Source organism: Triturus cristatus, chromosome 6 (assembly GCF_964204655.1).
Source record: "Triturus cristatus chromosome 6, aTriCri1.1, whole genome shotgun sequence".
Classification (NCBI taxonomy): domain Eukaryota; kingdom Metazoa; phylum Chordata; class Amphibia; order Caudata; family Salamandridae; genus Triturus; species Triturus cristatus.
The window spans coordinates 1,863,967,812-1,863,985,170 of record NC_140589.1 but is presented as its reverse complement, the minus strand read 5'-3'; positions in this window follow the sequence as shown (position 1 = coordinate 1,863,985,170).

Below are 17,359 nucleotides of genomic sequence, written 5' to 3'. Positions count from 1 at the left end.
GGCACCTTAATTTGAGCCGGGGTGCCTAGGAACGCTTGCTCCAAAAATGAAGAAAACAGACATATGAGACATGGAATTGGAGGCAGAATACAATGGCAGTTTAATGAGAAGATGCAACTTCAAAGAAACCGCAGAATAGAGACATAAAGTACAAAATACAGAATCCAGATAATCATACAGCTGTCATGATATTCTCTGTATCTCAATTAATGTACTGACAGAGAGAGAGAGAAAACACATCTATAAATGCATCATGAGAAACAAGTTACACCAAGGAAAATGTTACCTAGGAACACTCACGTTTACTCTTAGAGCAAGCATTCCTGCAATTACAATACAAAATCTTTTAAATGCAAAAGTAAAGAGAACAATGGTTAAACATAACATGACATTTCATATAGGTAAAATAGAATAAGATACTTCAAGCAAAGCAGAGCAAGACATTTTAAGCAGAGGAAGACAAGAGCTCCCAGCTCTTGGGGAAAACCTGCACAGCCTGTTAACCTACATACAGACGGCGAGGTAGTCCCTCGATATCTGTGGGTGCTCCCTTTTTATATCATTTTGTGGGCTCCTTTGCACGCTACATCTACCTACGTATGCTACCCAAAAGCTTCGTCTGCAGATTTTACCAGACATTTCGTCATTTACCCACTTAATGCTGACAATGGACTGGGTGAAAAGGTCAGTCTCTCAGGCCAATCGCTTATCGTAAGTTCCATAGAGCAAGCAGAAAATAATGGGTATTGTACGGGAATTCAATATATTCATGTAAAAAATCTTCTCAGTTCTCCTAACTTGACGCTCTGCGGTTGCCACTTCCTTAAAAGCGGGAAACCTGCCCAGGAAGCAAGTACCAGTCCAGGATGCAGCCTACTGTATATCGACAGCTTCAGGGGGATGTTGAACTTTGATACCGAGCACGGAGCACTCGGGTAGGGTGGGGGCTACTAGTTTGGAGCAGAAGGCCTCGCAGACCTGCCTTCAGACTGCTATACACTAAAATTGCAGAGCTATGGTCAATTTAACAAAGAGGCCTACATATTGAACAAAAGGGCCTACACAGGGGTTTTATGCTGGCTGAGTGGTAAGGATGTCTCAGGATAATTATATAGCAACACAGGACCCGCTGGTCAATTTAATACGGCCTACAAATGCGGCTGGCAGGGCAAGGACAAGGGTCTCATACTTCAGGTGTGGACAGAACGGGCCAGGGGCCCCCTGTGATACAAAATCTACCCTCCTTCAAGGCTGTGGCAATGTAATAGACCATTGTGGGCAGAAGGAAGAGGCAATGGTAGTACAACCATACATGCCAACAGACCCGATTCAGCCAGGAAACGTCCAATGTTTTTAAGCTCAAATGGGCTTTATTTGACTGTCTCCTGTCTACAATATCCTCTTTTTCAATGTAACTCAAAGGGGAAAATCAATACCCCAGTTTTTTTTTCAAAATCTCCCTCTTACCAGGTTCAAAATGTTTGCAAGTATGGTACATTGGATCATGGAAGGAAATGGGATAGGGACATGGACTTGGATAACAGAGGACAGGAGGGACATGGAGAGGTGCACCAAACTGATCCTGCAGGGCAGGCATCAGGGTTTGCAGCAGCACAATACACCACACAGGGCATGCAGGACGGGAGTGCAGCACAACAATCCATAGAAAGCAAGAGGGAGGGGACAGGACCATGCACATGGACAGCTAGCTGACCATAATGGACAGACAGGAGAGAAAGCTGCAGCATAACAGAACATAAAGGGCAGGAGGGACGGATCAGGGGCATTACAATGGAACAGACAAGCCAGGAGGGAGGGAGTAGGGGTCTGCACATGTAAACAGAGGGCTGGGGGCAAGGGGGCAGGGCAGGAGCAGCAAGATAGCCATGGAGGTCAGGCAGGATGGGCACTAGAAGCAAGACACACCATGAAGAGCAACAGTGAGACTGTGATGGCATTCACACAGACCATGGAGGGAAGGTGGGAGGGGGTCAGGGGCAGCTAACTGACCACACAGGGAAGGTGGGAGGGGCCATGACAGCACAGAAGACCATGCATGGCAAGTGGGAGGGTTAGTGGCAGCACAATGGCTATGATGGGCAAGAAGGAGGGTGCAGGGGCATGCACAAAGGACGATGGAGGATAGAAGGGAGGGTCAGGACCTGTGCACAGACAAGAAAGTTCAGGGGAAGGGACCTCACAACAGACCACACGGGGCAGGCAGGAGGAGCAGTTGCAGCACAACAGACCAGGGAGGGCAGAAGGGTGTGGCAGTGCAATGGACCATGTAGGACAGGAGGAAGAGGATAGGGGCATGGCATGTGGACAGGCAGGGTGGAGGTGGCAGGGACAGGTTACAGTCATCTGACAATGCTAGGCAGGTGGGAGGGGAGTGGCAGCTCAACAGAACACTCAGAGTAGATAGGAGTGGCAGGTCCATGGAACATGGTGGGCAAAAAGGATGGAGCAGGGGCATGCACAAAGACATCGGAGGGCAGGGGGAAGGAGAATAGGGGCAGCAAGCTAAGCACAGAGTTTAAGCAGGAGGTCAATGATGGGGCATAGAATTGGGCAATGGAGGGCAGGAGGAGTGGACTGGTACATCATACTAAATTGAGGGCAGTGGCAGCACATTAGACCATGCATGGCAGGAGGGAGGAGGCTAGTTCATGGATTCACACAACAGAGGATAGGGAGGAGGGGGATGGGGCAGCAAGCTAACTGTTCAGAGAAGGCGGGTATTAGGAACTTTATTGGTTTTAAAACATTGTGTCTGTGCGAACTACCTAAAATATGAACAAGTATGCAGCATAATCTCACTTTTATTCAGGAAGAAGAGGACGTTTGTGACTGTGACTCCGGGCTCACTTGGCAGAAACACCCCCTGACCCTCCACCCCCTATCGCAAAATGTAATGCCCGTGAAAAGGGTAGGTGAACACAGTGTTATATAGAACATAGTCCTGAGAGCACGATTGAAAATGAAAACTAGATATAGTGTATGGTATAAACTATGCACCAAAAAGTGTGATATAAGATGAACCGGGCGTGAAATATAATATGCAATACATTGTGCGCAATGACAGATTCATTGGAGAGCGCGAGATAGCACAGGCACTAGCGCGTGCTATGCGATATGCGCCTTGGAGTGTAATATGCACAGGGCAGTGTTGTGTAACCTAACTAGTCTCTAAAGTTGTAATATAAAATATGTGCTGGGGAGTGTAACGTTGCATATGCACTGTGACAAAGATATGGATCCCAGATTGTAATATGTATGACATAGCACTGTGCGTTATAACATAGGCATCGAGGAAGGCACGTTAGATGGGGCAATATAACCCGTGCGAAGACAAGTGTGGCATGACATATTCACGGGGTGGTGTTACAGTGCACATGGGCTAGAGAGTGTCATAGCATATGCACTAGCTAGTGGAATACAACACAGAGATGTGTGGCAATCGGCAGGCAATGGTGGGTGTAACACAGCATTGGGCTCTGTCAGGAGCGCGCTGTGACTCTCAAGTGATGTTCATCCCCTTTCCAGAGAGTAAAATAAAAAGTATTACACATCCGGCAGTGGATGTGTGTTTTATTAACCGTGAGGGGGGTTTCTTACATAGTTTTGGTCGAATTTTTGTCGAATCCTCTTTGAATGGCTTGGTGTGCATGTGTATTAAATGTGCCCGTCAATAGCTACCCATGTTTGTATAAATAAACGACAAGGGTGTCTACCGGCATTAGGCACGGTAGGGCATCAGACATGTCAGAGCTTTACTAGTGGTGTAAATACATTCCACGTGGATTCATTGCATGCATAGTCTCCTTTTAATGAATATCACGCAAATCGTCATGGTGATAGGTACGTACGGTTTGTACAGCATGTCCTAGGTGTGTCTATAAATATATATTTTTTAAAAATAATAAAAAACAGTGGCCGGCCCTGGGGATTGGGGTCAAAAAAATATAATTAGGAGACAGGCCCTGGGGGATGGGGTCATCAGGGCCTATAAATTAGAATAAGAAGGGGAACCACACAGCCCCCTTCTTAAAAAATTAAAATTAATAAAAGACTGGCGTTGTGCCGGAGGCCATACCCCCTCCGTGCAGCACTCTGCAAACGCGCCCCCAATAGGCATCTCCAGTATGCGCCAGGGAGCTGCGCTGCAGACAGGTGTTCTGAGGCCAAGCCCCTATTTACACCTCTCTGCAACGCAGCTCTGTGGCGCTTACTGGAGGTACCTAGTGGTCTAGTTTGACCCTAGGGACCCTTAGGATTCAAGGAGACTTAATCTCTCAACTTAGAACAGCCACAGGGCGCGTTTACACAGTGGTGAAGGGAGGGGACGGGGCCTGAGGTGACGTGTGCAAACACGCACTATGGCACGTTTTAAATTGGGGATATAATTTCCCTTCAATACTGAGGGCCCCTGGGGGCTAACTAGCCCACCAAGTGCTTCCAGTAAGCGCCACTGAGCTGCATTGCAGAGAGGTGGTCCAGGCCGTGCCACTTTTTACACCTCTCTGCAACGCAGCTCTGTGGCACTTACTGGAGGTACCTAGTGGGCTAGTTGGACCCTAGGGACCCTCAGGATTCAAATGAACTTAATCTCCCAACTAAAATTGGACACAGGGCGTGTTTACAGAGTGGTGAAGGGAGGGGACGGGGCCTGAGTTAACGTGTACAAAAACGCCCTGTGGCCTGTTTTAAGAGGTAGTTTTAATCCCCATGCCCTATTATATACTAGGGGCTTACAGAGGAGGTCATGCTAATCACAGGGGGACCCCAACGCAAAATGTTCCCTAGTGTATGTAGGTGTTTTCACTGTATTCTAAGTGTCTTTTAACATAGTACTGGCTCTAGGACTGGTTAGTCAGACTCAGTTACCACCAGTATCCGTCTGAAAAAGTTGAGGGTACAGGATGATTTTGCAACAAGGCTTCTTTCTGCTCTTCTTTTTGTTCTTTCTGCACGTTATCCTTCTTCCTGCACTTATCTTCGTATTTGAGGACTTCTGTTGCTTCTTTCTGCACTTCTTTTGTTTCTTTCTGTGCATTTTTTCTTCTTTCTTCACATGTCCTATCTCTGTAGGCATAGTTAGAAATTAGCATTTAAAAAACCTTTGAAATTCACAGAAAAAACCATAGGTTTCAGGCACGTTATAGTTAGGAATTAGCATTTAAAAAACCTCAGAAATTCATTGAAAAAACCATAGGTTTCAGGGGTGTTATAGTTAGCTGGACTTTTCACTTGTACAAAACCATTGAAATTCCCCCGTTATAGTTAGTTCAGCTAACTATAACTCGCGCGCCCGCAATGCACTGCTGATGACGTCACATATTACATCACTCATGACATGGTCAGTGACATCACTCATGACATCACTGATGACATCTCAAATGACATCACTGATGACATCACTGATGACATCATCCTTGTGATAGAGTGGCAGACCTCCTCTCACCCTAATATAACCTTTGATACACACATTCAAAAATAGAGACTAAAATTTTCAAAACAATGGACATACCAGTACCAGTTACAACAACCTCTTTAGTAATTCTAAGATCCACATACACATCCACTCATTCACCAACAGTCCTATACAGTCACTCATACATGTACTCACTCATCATATGTACTCATACACCTATACATCCTGTTACACAATGCCACTCATCCATAGAGTTACTCACACACATAGTCACTCATGCTAATAAAGAATCAAACATACATTTACTTGCATATACAGTTATACACACACCACCACACTTACTTCTACGGAAACTTACACATACTTAGTCTTTTAAACAATCACTTATAGAAACACATACTTATTCATACAGGAACTCTTTCAATCTCTCACTCTCACATATACTCACATATATACACCAATAGTCACATATACTAGTTTAAAACATATGTAGCTACTCATAAAGACACTATTGAGACAGTCATTCACTCACTAACACACCCATACACACACTCATCCACCCATACAGTCCTGCACACATGCTGTGTTCAACACATACAAACAGTGAGTCACTCATTCATGCACCTATGCACTACGTAATACCCCCCACCGAACCATGCAGACACTCAGACTGATACTCAAAAAACCAACTAATAACCTATATAGACACCCATGTAGCTACTCACCAACCCATGCAGCCACTTATACACAAAGTGAGAGACTGATACAGATATTTACATATTTAAACATTACTCACTAAGCCATGTATTCACTATGATACACTTAATCAGTCAGTTACACAATCCATTTTTCAAAAACAAATCATCCATTTAGACACTTATATACCCATTTATTCTTCCATCGACCTTGAGATATACATATATAAAACATATTTAATTTTCAGAAAAACACACATTCACTGGATGATGTCATCAGTGATGTCATCAGTGATGTCATTTGAGATGTCATCAGTGATGTCATGAGTGATGTCACTGACCATGTCATGAGTGATGTAATATGTGACGTCATCAGCAGTGCATTGCGGGCGCGCGAGTTATAGTTAGCTGAACTAACTATAACGGGGGAATTTCAATGGTTTTGTACAAGTGAAAAGTCCAGCTAACTATAACACCCCTGAAACCTATGGTTTTTTCAATGAATTTCTGAGGTTTTTTAAATGCTAATTCCTAACTATAACGTGCCTGAAACCTATGGTTTTTTCTGTGAATATATATATATATATTACCTACTGGCGGTCGCCAGTAGGTAGTTATAGTTAGGACCCCTTTTCCATAGGAAATCCGCAACATTCTATTTTGATTAACTTTGGCGCCGGTTGACGAATCCTCGCGAATTTCTCAAAATAGGTGGGGCGCTACGCTCCGCTCCTACCCTGAAAGTCTCGGGGGGATTCGTCAAGCGGGGGCTGAGATAAAAGGGGGGTCCCAAAACGCGTTTTCCCCATGCATTTTTCCATAGGACCTTTAGAACGAGCTACAGCCCGAACGGCTGAACAGAATTACTAGAAATTTGGCAGAGAGGTAGTCCTCAGGTCAAGGAAGTGCCTTTTGTAGGTTTGGTGTAAATCTGTTCAGTAGATTCTGAGAAAATAGCCTTTAAATCAATATATATATCTGAGCCCGCTTACGGTACGCTTACCGTAAGCTTACCGTACGCGTACGGTGGCGTGCGCGAGCGCGATTCTGATTGGCTCTTAGATCTTAGTAAACATTCGAATCGGCCGAAACTAGGAAGCGGCGGCCGCCATTTTGTGTATTTCACTCTGAAAAAAAAGAGTGAAAACAAGAAAAGGGGGCAATGAGGAGAGTTACAGACCCCCTAACATTTGTAAGGGGGTCAAAGAAGGACAGAAAAGTACAAAAAAAACATTTATTGATTTTTTTAAAAATCACGGGGTACGCGTACGGTAAGCGTACGGTAAAAAAATTAAAAAAAAAAAAATGAAATGCAGATTTAAGAGTTTAGATATTAGGGAGCTCTAAAAAGAGCTGTTGTGTTTATGAAGTCATTTTTTTAAGTGGTACTTACAAGTAAGTACCGATGCAGAGTCTAAGGTTCAAAAGGAAGACTCTGTTCCCTTCATCATTGAAGTGCACACCATCTCCTCTATAAATGTCTTGCATGTCATAACGCAAGTTGTTGTGGTAAATGGCACCCATACCATAGTCACGGAGGAAAGCAGAAACAGATTTGTTGACGTGCTTTCTTGCTTTGTCAATCTGCGGACAGAAATGATTGGACCAGTTCCATTTTTGCCTTTGGCATATGTTGGAAAACACAAAGGCAGTTTTAGGGAAAAGTGAAAACAGTTGTGCAAAGGTGTCCTTCATAAGCATTTCCAGACCTACCCCAGTCAAAGTGCCTAGGTCATTGCCACCACAGTGCACTATTATGAGGTCAGGGTGTTGGATTTGCATGAAGGATTTCACCAATGGCATCAACTGGTGCCACTTTAACCCTCTCTGACCAATCCATTTAATGTCTACATTTGGCAAAGCAAGGTCTCTCACCATATCTGTTTTCTCTGCAAACTTTTCACTCCAGAAGACATAGCTGTGCCCTACAATCCACACTGTGAACATCTTCAAAGGAGAACTGGATGCACTCAGGAGGTGTCTTTCAGTAGAATGGCAATATGAAAAGAAAGACAGTTTGGAAATGGAGGCATACATATTTTTTTCAAAACAAAAAGAACTGATTGGCTGTTTCATACCATTCTAGAATAAAAACTAGGCTGTATGTGTAAATTAATAGAAGCATGTTTTGTATTGGTACAGAAAAATGTGTTACCAAAGAACAGTACTATGGATTTGCTGTTAGGTTTGAAAAGTCAAGCACTCTTGCTCTGTGGAATTGAAACATTGTGTGGCGAACTTCTGACCTAACTCCACACAGCAGTGTTCCATGAGCTGTTGCTATGGTAGCAGGCCGAAGTCAAGTTGGGGGAAGGGTACTAGGCAGAAGTCAAGTTGGGGGCAGGGTACTTTTGGAAAAGGGTTGGTTTTCAACCAATAGAAATGTGTGATTACATTTGAAAAAAAGGGGGAAGCACTGAGATTTGAAACTTACATGTATATGTGTGGAAAAATAGAGGGAAAGTTTGCCATTATCTGGTTCTGCTGAGAGGAGAGAGGTGAACACAACAGAGATCCTGGCTCTGATAATCTGCTGTTTGAGTGCCACATTTCTTTCACAACTAACTAATTTTAAAGGTGAGGATAGAGTTTGAGAGGAGATGTATATGGTAAATTAAGAAATGAATAATAGAAATGAAAATTCTTTTTGTTGAAGTTGCGTTTATCATTTTCTGTTTTGGGAGAAATTTAAATGTGAGGAACATGTAAAATAATATGGACTATGTTTTCACAATAAATTAAGGTGTACTGGAAAAAAAAAGAATAGTTTAAGGGTTTGAGGTTGGACTCAGTAATGCAAATACATTCAGCATCACTAAGGCTGGTTGCCCTTGCTGGAATGTAGGCAGCCACCCAGGTTACACATGGTGGTGGTCTGAAAAAGCAGTTTGGACATGTGCATTTAAGAAAATCAAAAAAGTGGTTTCATAATGTGTCAGTCTGTAAAAGTGATTTTCACTTGCCCAAAAAAAAAGAGCAGTAAGTGTGCTTTCAAATTGGCAAAGAAATTTCGTTTTGGGACTAATGTGAAAACATGACTCTGTGTGCAAAGAGGAATTATAGGCAGAGATTTATTGCGTTTTTTTCTGGTGATTTCACAGTTGCATTAGTAGGAAAAAGGGGGAGCGATTTTTTGGGGGAAGAAGCAGACTCTTAGCACACACCCATGTGCTTGCCATGTATAATCATGCACAGTATTTACAAGTGAGTGGGGTTTTCAGGTTTCAGTCTGTAATGCAAATACATTCAGCATCACTAAGGCTGGTTGCCCTTGCTGGAGTGTAGGCAGCCACCCAGGTTACACATGGTGGTAGTCTGAAAAAGAAGTTTGGACATGTGCATTTAAGAAAATCAAAAAAGTGGTTTCATAATGTGTCAGTCTGTAAAAGTGATTTTCACTTGCCAAAAAAAAAGAGCAGTAAGTGTGCTATCAAATTGGCAAAGAAATTTCGTTTTGGGACTAATGTGAAAACATGACTCTGTGCAAAGAGGAATTATAGGCAGAGATTTATTGCGTTTTTATTTGGTGATTTCACAGTTGCATTAGATGGAAAGGGGGAGCGATTTTTTGGGGGAAGAAGCAGACTCTTAGTACACACCCATGTGCTTGCCATGTATAATCATGCACAGTATTTACAAGCGAGTGGGGTTTTCAGGTTTCAGTCTGTAATGCAAATACATTCAGCATCACTAAGGCTGGTTGCCCTTGCTGGAGTGTAGGCAGCCACCCAGGTTACACATGGTGGTAGTCTGAAAAAGAAGTTTGGAAATGTGCATTTAAGAAAATCAAAAAAGTGGTTTCATAATGTGTCAGTCTGTAAAAGTGATTTTCACTTGCCAAAAAAAAAAGAGCAGTAAGTGTGCATTCAAATTGGCAAAGAAATTTCGTTTTGGGACTAATGTGAAAACATGACTCTGTGTGCAAAGAGGAATTATAGGCAGAGATTTATTGCGTTTTTTTCTGGTGATTTCACAGTTGCATTAGTAGGAAAAAGGGGGAGCGATTTTTTGGGGGAAGAAGCAGACTCTTAGCACACACCCATGTGCTTGCCATGTATAATCATGCACAGTATTTACAAGCGAGTGGGGTTTTCAGGTTTCAGTCTGTAATGCAAATACATTCAGCATCACTAAGGCTGGTTGCCCTTGCTGGAGTGTAGGCAGCCACCCAGGTTACACATGGTGGTGGTCTGAAAAAGAAGTTTGGGCATGTGCATTTAAGAAAATCAAAAAAGTGGTTTCATAATGTGTCAGTCTGTAAAAGTGATTTTCACTTGCCCAAAAAAAAAGAGCAGTAAGTGTGCATTCAAATTGGCAAAGAAATTTCGTTTTGGGACTAATGTGAAAACATGACTCTGTGTGCAAAGAGGAATTATAGGCAGAGATTTATTGCGTTTTTTTCTGGTGATTTCACAGTTGCATTAGATGGAAAGGGGGAGCGATTTTTTGGGGGAAGAAGTAGACTCTTAGCACACACCCATGTGCTTGCCATGTATAATCATGCACAGTATTTACAAGCGAGTGGGGTTTTCAGGTTTCAGTCTGTAATGCAAATACATTCAGCATCACTAAGGCTGGTTGCCCTTGCTGGAGTGTAGGCAGCCACCCAGGTTACACATGGTGGTGGTCTGAAAAAGAAGTTTGGACATGTGCATTTAAGAAAATCAAAAAAGTGGTTTCATAATGTGTCAGTCTGTAAAAGTGATTTTCACTTGCCCAAAAAAAAAGAGCAGTAAGTGTGCTTTCAAATTGGCAAAGAAATTTCGTTTTGGGACTAATGTGAAAACATGACTCTGTGTGCAAAGAGGAATTATAGGCAGAGATTTATTGCGTTTTTTTCTGGTGATTTCACAGTTGCATTAGTAGGAAAAAGGGGGAGCGATTTTTTGGGGGAAGAAGCAGACTCTTAGCACACACCCATGTGCTTGCCATGTATAATCATGCACAGTATTTACAAGCGAGTGGGGTTTTCAGGTTTTAGTCTGTAATGCAAATACATTCAGCATCACTAAGGCTGGTTGCCCTTGCTGGAGTGTAGGCAGCCACCCAGGTTACACATGGTGGTGGTCTGAAAAAGAAGTTTGGGCATGTGCATTTAAGAAAATCAAAAAAGTGGTTTCATAATGTGTCAGTCTGTAAAAGTGATTTTCACTTGCCAAAAAAAAAAGAGCAGTAAGTGTGCATTCAAATTGGCAAAGAAATTTCGTTTTGGGACTAATGTGAAAACATGACTCTGTGTGTAGGAAAAAGGGGGAGCGATTTTTTGGGGGAAGAAGCAGACTCTTAGCACACACCCATCTGCTTGCCATGTATAATCATGCACAGTATTTACAAGCGAGTGGGGTTTTCAGGTTTCAGTCTGTAATGCGAAAACATTCAGCATCACTAAGGCTGGTTGCCCTTGCTGGAGTGTAGCAGTCTGGACATGGGCTTTTTAAAAAATCTGAAAAGTGGTTTCATAATGTGTCAGTTTGTAAAAGTGATTTTCACTTGCCCAAAAAAAAGAGCAGTAAGTGTGCATTCAAATTGGCAAAGAAATTTCGTTTTGTGAGTATTGTGAAAAGAAATGTAGTAATATATTTAAATAAAATAAAGGAATTTTTTTTTTAGTTTTTTTCAGGTATTGCTGAAGAGCAGTGAACAAAATTTAAGATGCCTACAAAATCCAGAGTTCAAAAAACGCTAAAAAAAAAACTATATTTGAAGACAACTAGAGGATCAAAGTTAGTAGAAGATGCTGATGTTGGGAGGAAGAAAAAATCTTCTGGTAAGCAAAAAAAAGATTTTCTAAGGAATATATTCAAAAAAAGGAAAAATGTACAAAATGTCTGTACAGGAAAGAATGATTTCAAACAAAAAGGACAAGAAAAAATTGAGAATTTAGTTAATGCAAATATACCTTCTGCAACTAAAAAGTTAAACTTAAACAGAAAAACAGCGTTTAAAGAGATACGTAGAAAAATGTTTCAGAGAAGAGTTATGTCCAATTTGATAAAGGATGTGAAGAAATATAAGCAAAAGGCAAAGTTTTATAAGAGAAAAAAAGAAATTGAAGCCATTGCAGCAAAGGCATTAGAATTAAAAAGGAAACTATTCATATTAATTTTGAATAGGATGCGTACATTAGACAAAATGGTTAATGTACTGAAATCACATAGCAAAAGGAAAAGAGTAGTGAACAGAACAAACTTTTGTAAAGTGTTTTTAGGAAAGTGGATGCATAGTTCAAGTAGTGAACCTTTTTTTAATGAAGAGAGCTATTTTCAAAGTAATAGTTTGCTGCATGCAGTTGACACCAGAGGTCGTTCATACGAAGTAAAAAATGGTTGCATAATGGAGAAGGAGATAATGGTTCCAAGAGATGAGGTACAAGTGATGGCAGATGAGGCAATGGGGAGACGTCCTAAAGCCCCAGTGTACACTTGGAATTGTAGTAGTATTTGCACTGTGCGTCAGGAATCTATTGACAAATTTCGAGAGTTTCTAAGAGAATATAGTAAAAAAAGTATAAAACAGAAGATTAAGGTGCTTCAAAGTCTGGATCCATGCAGAGTGAGAGAGAATACTGGTTTGCAGGGTCATTCTCTGGCTTGTCTATCTAGAAAAGTGTGCAATAGTGTTTTCCATCATTTTAGGATGCTGGCTGTTCATCATACTGAAATGAGAAAGTTTGTGAGACGGTTGTATTTTGCCAAAAGTCCAGCAATAAAGTTAAATGAATTGAATAGGGCTCTGTTCCGAGGAACGGTATCAGATGTAGAGAAGGTTGTTGATGAAATTCAGTTTTGTTACTTTGGTCCTGAACAAAACAGTGCAGAGAAGGACACAGTAAATGAGGAAGAAGTGGAAGAGAATGTAGAACCCTCTGTAAGTAACACATTTAATGATCACATAACAAAATTTGCAATAGTCTCTAATGAAAGACCAAATTTTACTTGTATTTGTTGCCGCAGAACTCATTATAGAAAACAAACTAGGAATGTTGATCTCTACAGAAAGAGTGAAAATGAAGATAATTATAAGTGGAAGGATTTTGCCACATATATATTTCTAGAAAATTGTTTTGAATTGGGTGAAGATCAGCGTATTTGTAAATACTGTTACAACAAGTTAGAGGAAAATAGAATGCCGACCAGAGCTGTACATAATAATTTTGAATTGGATGCTATTCCTGCTGAACTTTCTGAATTAAATACATATGAGTCTATACTCATTCAATGTGTTCATCCGTTCCAGACCATAGTACGTATGGAGCCCAAAACTGGTAAATTACCTCCTTCAGATTTACTGAGAGGTTTAAAAGGTAGAGTGGTGTATTTGCCCTTGGATTTGAAAAAAAATATGGAAACTATTGATGCGGATACTTTGGAAACTGAACCATTAATTATTCTGGTTAATGGTGTACCTACAAAGAATAAGAAGATTTGGCAGGAGCTGGTAGATGTACGGAAAGTACAAAAAGCAAATTTGTATTTGAAAAGGAATAACAAATGGTATGAATCAATTTATATAGAAGAAGAAGAAGAAGATTTACAAGAAGACACAGAAACACCAACTGGACAAATTGAAAAAGTGGACAAGTCAAAGGAAGAAGAAATTTATGAACATTTTAGCATACATCCTCTTCATTCAAAAGAAGTTATGGGAGACAATATTGATCTCTTTCAGATGAAGAAAGCAAAAGGAACTCCCGTGAGTGTATGGGAGGAGAGCTTGGAAGCTCGATGTTTTCCCCAGCTGTTTCCTAAAGGAAAAGGAGGACGATACGATGAACGTCCGGAACAGATTCCAGCTTCTGAGTATCGGACTACAAGACTATATGCTGAAAATCCCAGATTTCGACAAAGTATTCCTTATTTGTTCCATCTTTTATTTGAAAGCGACTTGTCTGCACTGTCTTATGCAGTAAATCACATTTTAAAAAGTGGAGTACATTTACAAAATGTGTCTGCTACGGATTTTATGGAGAAAGTGCAGCACCGAGATGATCATTTGGAAACACAACTGATCAATCTGATGGCTTGTCAGCGTGGGACAAATGAATATTGGTACCAACGCCATGGTGAACTAAAATGCATGTTACGGAATTTAGGAACACCAACATGGTTCCTTACCCTAAGCTGTGCCGAGTACGCTTGGGATGATTTACTGGATTTTCTACGAGAGGCCAATTCAAACATTAAAAACATCGAATACAAGACAGCAGGAGAACTGTGCTCATTGGATCCGGTTAATATTTGCAGATATTTCAATCATAGATTTGAGGCTATGATGTCCTTCATCTGCAATAAAAAAAATCCACCTCTTGGAGAAGTAGTGGATTTCTTTTGGAGAAAAGAGTACCAGGCAAGAGGTGCTCCTCATATTCATATGCTGTTGTGGATCAAGGATGCCCCAAAGTTTGGAACAGATACTGATGAAGCAGTGTTATCTTACATTGAAGAATATGCAACATGTGCTATACCAAAAAGCACAGAAGAGAAAAAGTTAAAGGAGCAAGTTTTACGTTTCCAAAGTCATCGGTGTGGAAAATACTGTCGACGGAAATACAAGAGCAAAGAAAAATACTACACTAAATGTCGATTTGGATTTCCTAGACCTGTTCTTTCAAATGGAAGAGTAAACAGTTTTATGTCAGCTGTGAGACATACTATCACAAGAAAATCACCAAAGAATACCTACAACCTTAAAAGAAAAGAAGAATCAAAAAATATAAATGACTACAACCCAGTCATTTTATCCATGTGGAACGCTAACATGGATATACAGTATGTTGCTGACAATTCCATTGCTGTTGCTCGATATGTAACGTCTTACATTACGAAATCAGAAAAAACAGAATTGAAGGAAATGTGGGAAGAGATTTCTCACGAGAAGACTGTCAGTAAGAAGCTGTACAGTTTCAGTTTGAAGATGTTATCGCATCGAGAAATTGGATCCTACGAATGTTCAGATAGGTTATCTTCTGCAAGTCTCTACTCGAAGTCAAGAAGAATAATTTGGGCAAGTTTAGGCCTTGCAGCAATGAGAAATCGGGTACTGAAATCTGTAGGAGAAATTGAATATTTGGCCGAGAATGACCCAGAAAGTACAGATATTTTGAAATCAAACATGTTGGACACTTATTATCCCAAGAGAAGTCATCATCTGGAGAACATGTGTCTCTATGAAGTGTTGCAGAACTACATTTATTCACGGAAAGCTGCAGAAGACATCAACAATGGAAAATATAAAGTCGTTGGTGAAGAAGGATGTTTGGTGAAGCAAACAAAAGGAAGTTTGATAAATCACCGGAAGCTGAGTTGTGACACTACTGACAAGAAGGAATTTTACTACTTGGCTCTTTTACAGTTGTTTAAACCATGGCGTACAGAGGATGAACTACTGGGAGAATTTCAAAGCTATGAAGATTCTTTTAATGCTTGCAAAGACAGCATACAATGCAGTACATTCTCAACTTATCTGCAAATGTTAAATGAAGAAATTGAACAGGAAACTACAATTGCAGCAGAAATAGCTAGAGACAGTTCTCAGGACAGCCAAAGTTCAGGAACACTCAGTCAAGATCCCCTAGGACAACCAATCGTTGAAAATGAAGCATCAATAGCCATGAATGAAGTGGACACGGCTATGAATCAAGCTCAAGAAGAATTTATAGACTTAGAAAATTTGGAAAGACAACTGAATCAAGAGCAGCAACAAATTTATGAAGAGATCAAAAACAAAATTGATCACGGATTTCTACATGAAAAAAAGAGTGCTCATGCACATCATTTCATCCAATCAGGATGTATGTAAGCGGACAAGCTGGAACTGGAAAAAGTTTCCTAATAAAAGTCATCAGAAGCTACCTAAAGCAAAAAACGGATTCTACTTTGTCTTGTGTGGTTACTGCTCCAACTGGGTTAGCATCATATAACATAAAAGGAATCACTTTACATCGTTTGCTAATGTTACCAGTGGAGCATGAGAACAAAATACAATTCAACAAGCTAACTGGAGAAGCATCCTTGGAAGTTTCAAGAGTATTGAAGAAGATGCAAGTTCTCATTATTGATGAGGTGAGCATGGTATCAAACTTAATGCTTGCCTTTGTGCATTTAAGAATGCAGCAAATTTTGAAGACAGACTATGACATGTTATTTGGTGGAAAACACGTCATAGTTTTTGGAGATCTTTTGCAACTTACTCCAGTTAAAGGACAACCAGTGTTTAGTACTGTCACACATGAAGACACAAAGAAGTCATTGGGAAGCATCGGAAATACAAATATTTGGTCCTTCTTTGAGTACAAGGAACTTACTACTAATATGAGGCAAGCAAGCGATGAAGAATATGGAAGTATTCTGAAGGATATCAGAATTGGACTACTCACAGAAGTTGGCAAAAAAGCATTACAGAGTCGGCTGCTACATAATTTATTTCCAAAGGAAGAAATAGTTGCAGAGAAGATATACAAGAACATTGCAGAAAACAAAAGTGTCATCTGCTTAATGCCAACTCTACGTGAATGCTCAATATTCAATGAGGAGCTTTTGAAATTGGAAAAGGAAGAGATCAGGAAATTGGAAGCAGTGGACAAAATTGAGGATGGAAGAATTACTGTCACAGTAACAGGCAAAATGAAAAATAAATTGGACTCACTAGAGAAGAACATCTCCAAAACAGCTGGATTAGAAAAAAATCTATATGTTTGCATGAACTGTAGAGTATTTTTAAGAAGAAATTTAGATGTTGAAAAAGGTTTAGTTAATGGAGCTATGGGAAGAGTTGTGGGTTTTATTAATTATCAGAAAAAAGAAGGAATTGAATGTTTAAAAATAAAATTTGATCAGATAGAAGAAGTTAAAGATATTTGTCGTTGTACAGTTCGTTTCATGCTTGTGAAAGACTTATATGTACGTAGGAAGCAGTTTCCGTTTTCTCTAGCATATGCTGTAACTATTCACAAGTCTCAAGGATTGACTGTAGATTGTGCATTTGTGAACATTGGTTCAACTGTGTTCAAAGAAGGTATGGCATATGTTGCTTTGTCACGAGTGAAAACATTATCAGGTTTATTCATGATAGACTTTGATGATTCAAAAGTTAGTGCTGATACAAATTGTGTAAAGGAGTATAATAGATTAAGAAGAAGCTATGCTCCTCATTTAGGTCAGTATCCTGTGTTGGAGAAACGTGTAGTTTCTCGTAAAAGAAAAAATGACAATATCTGTAATGAAGATGTAGA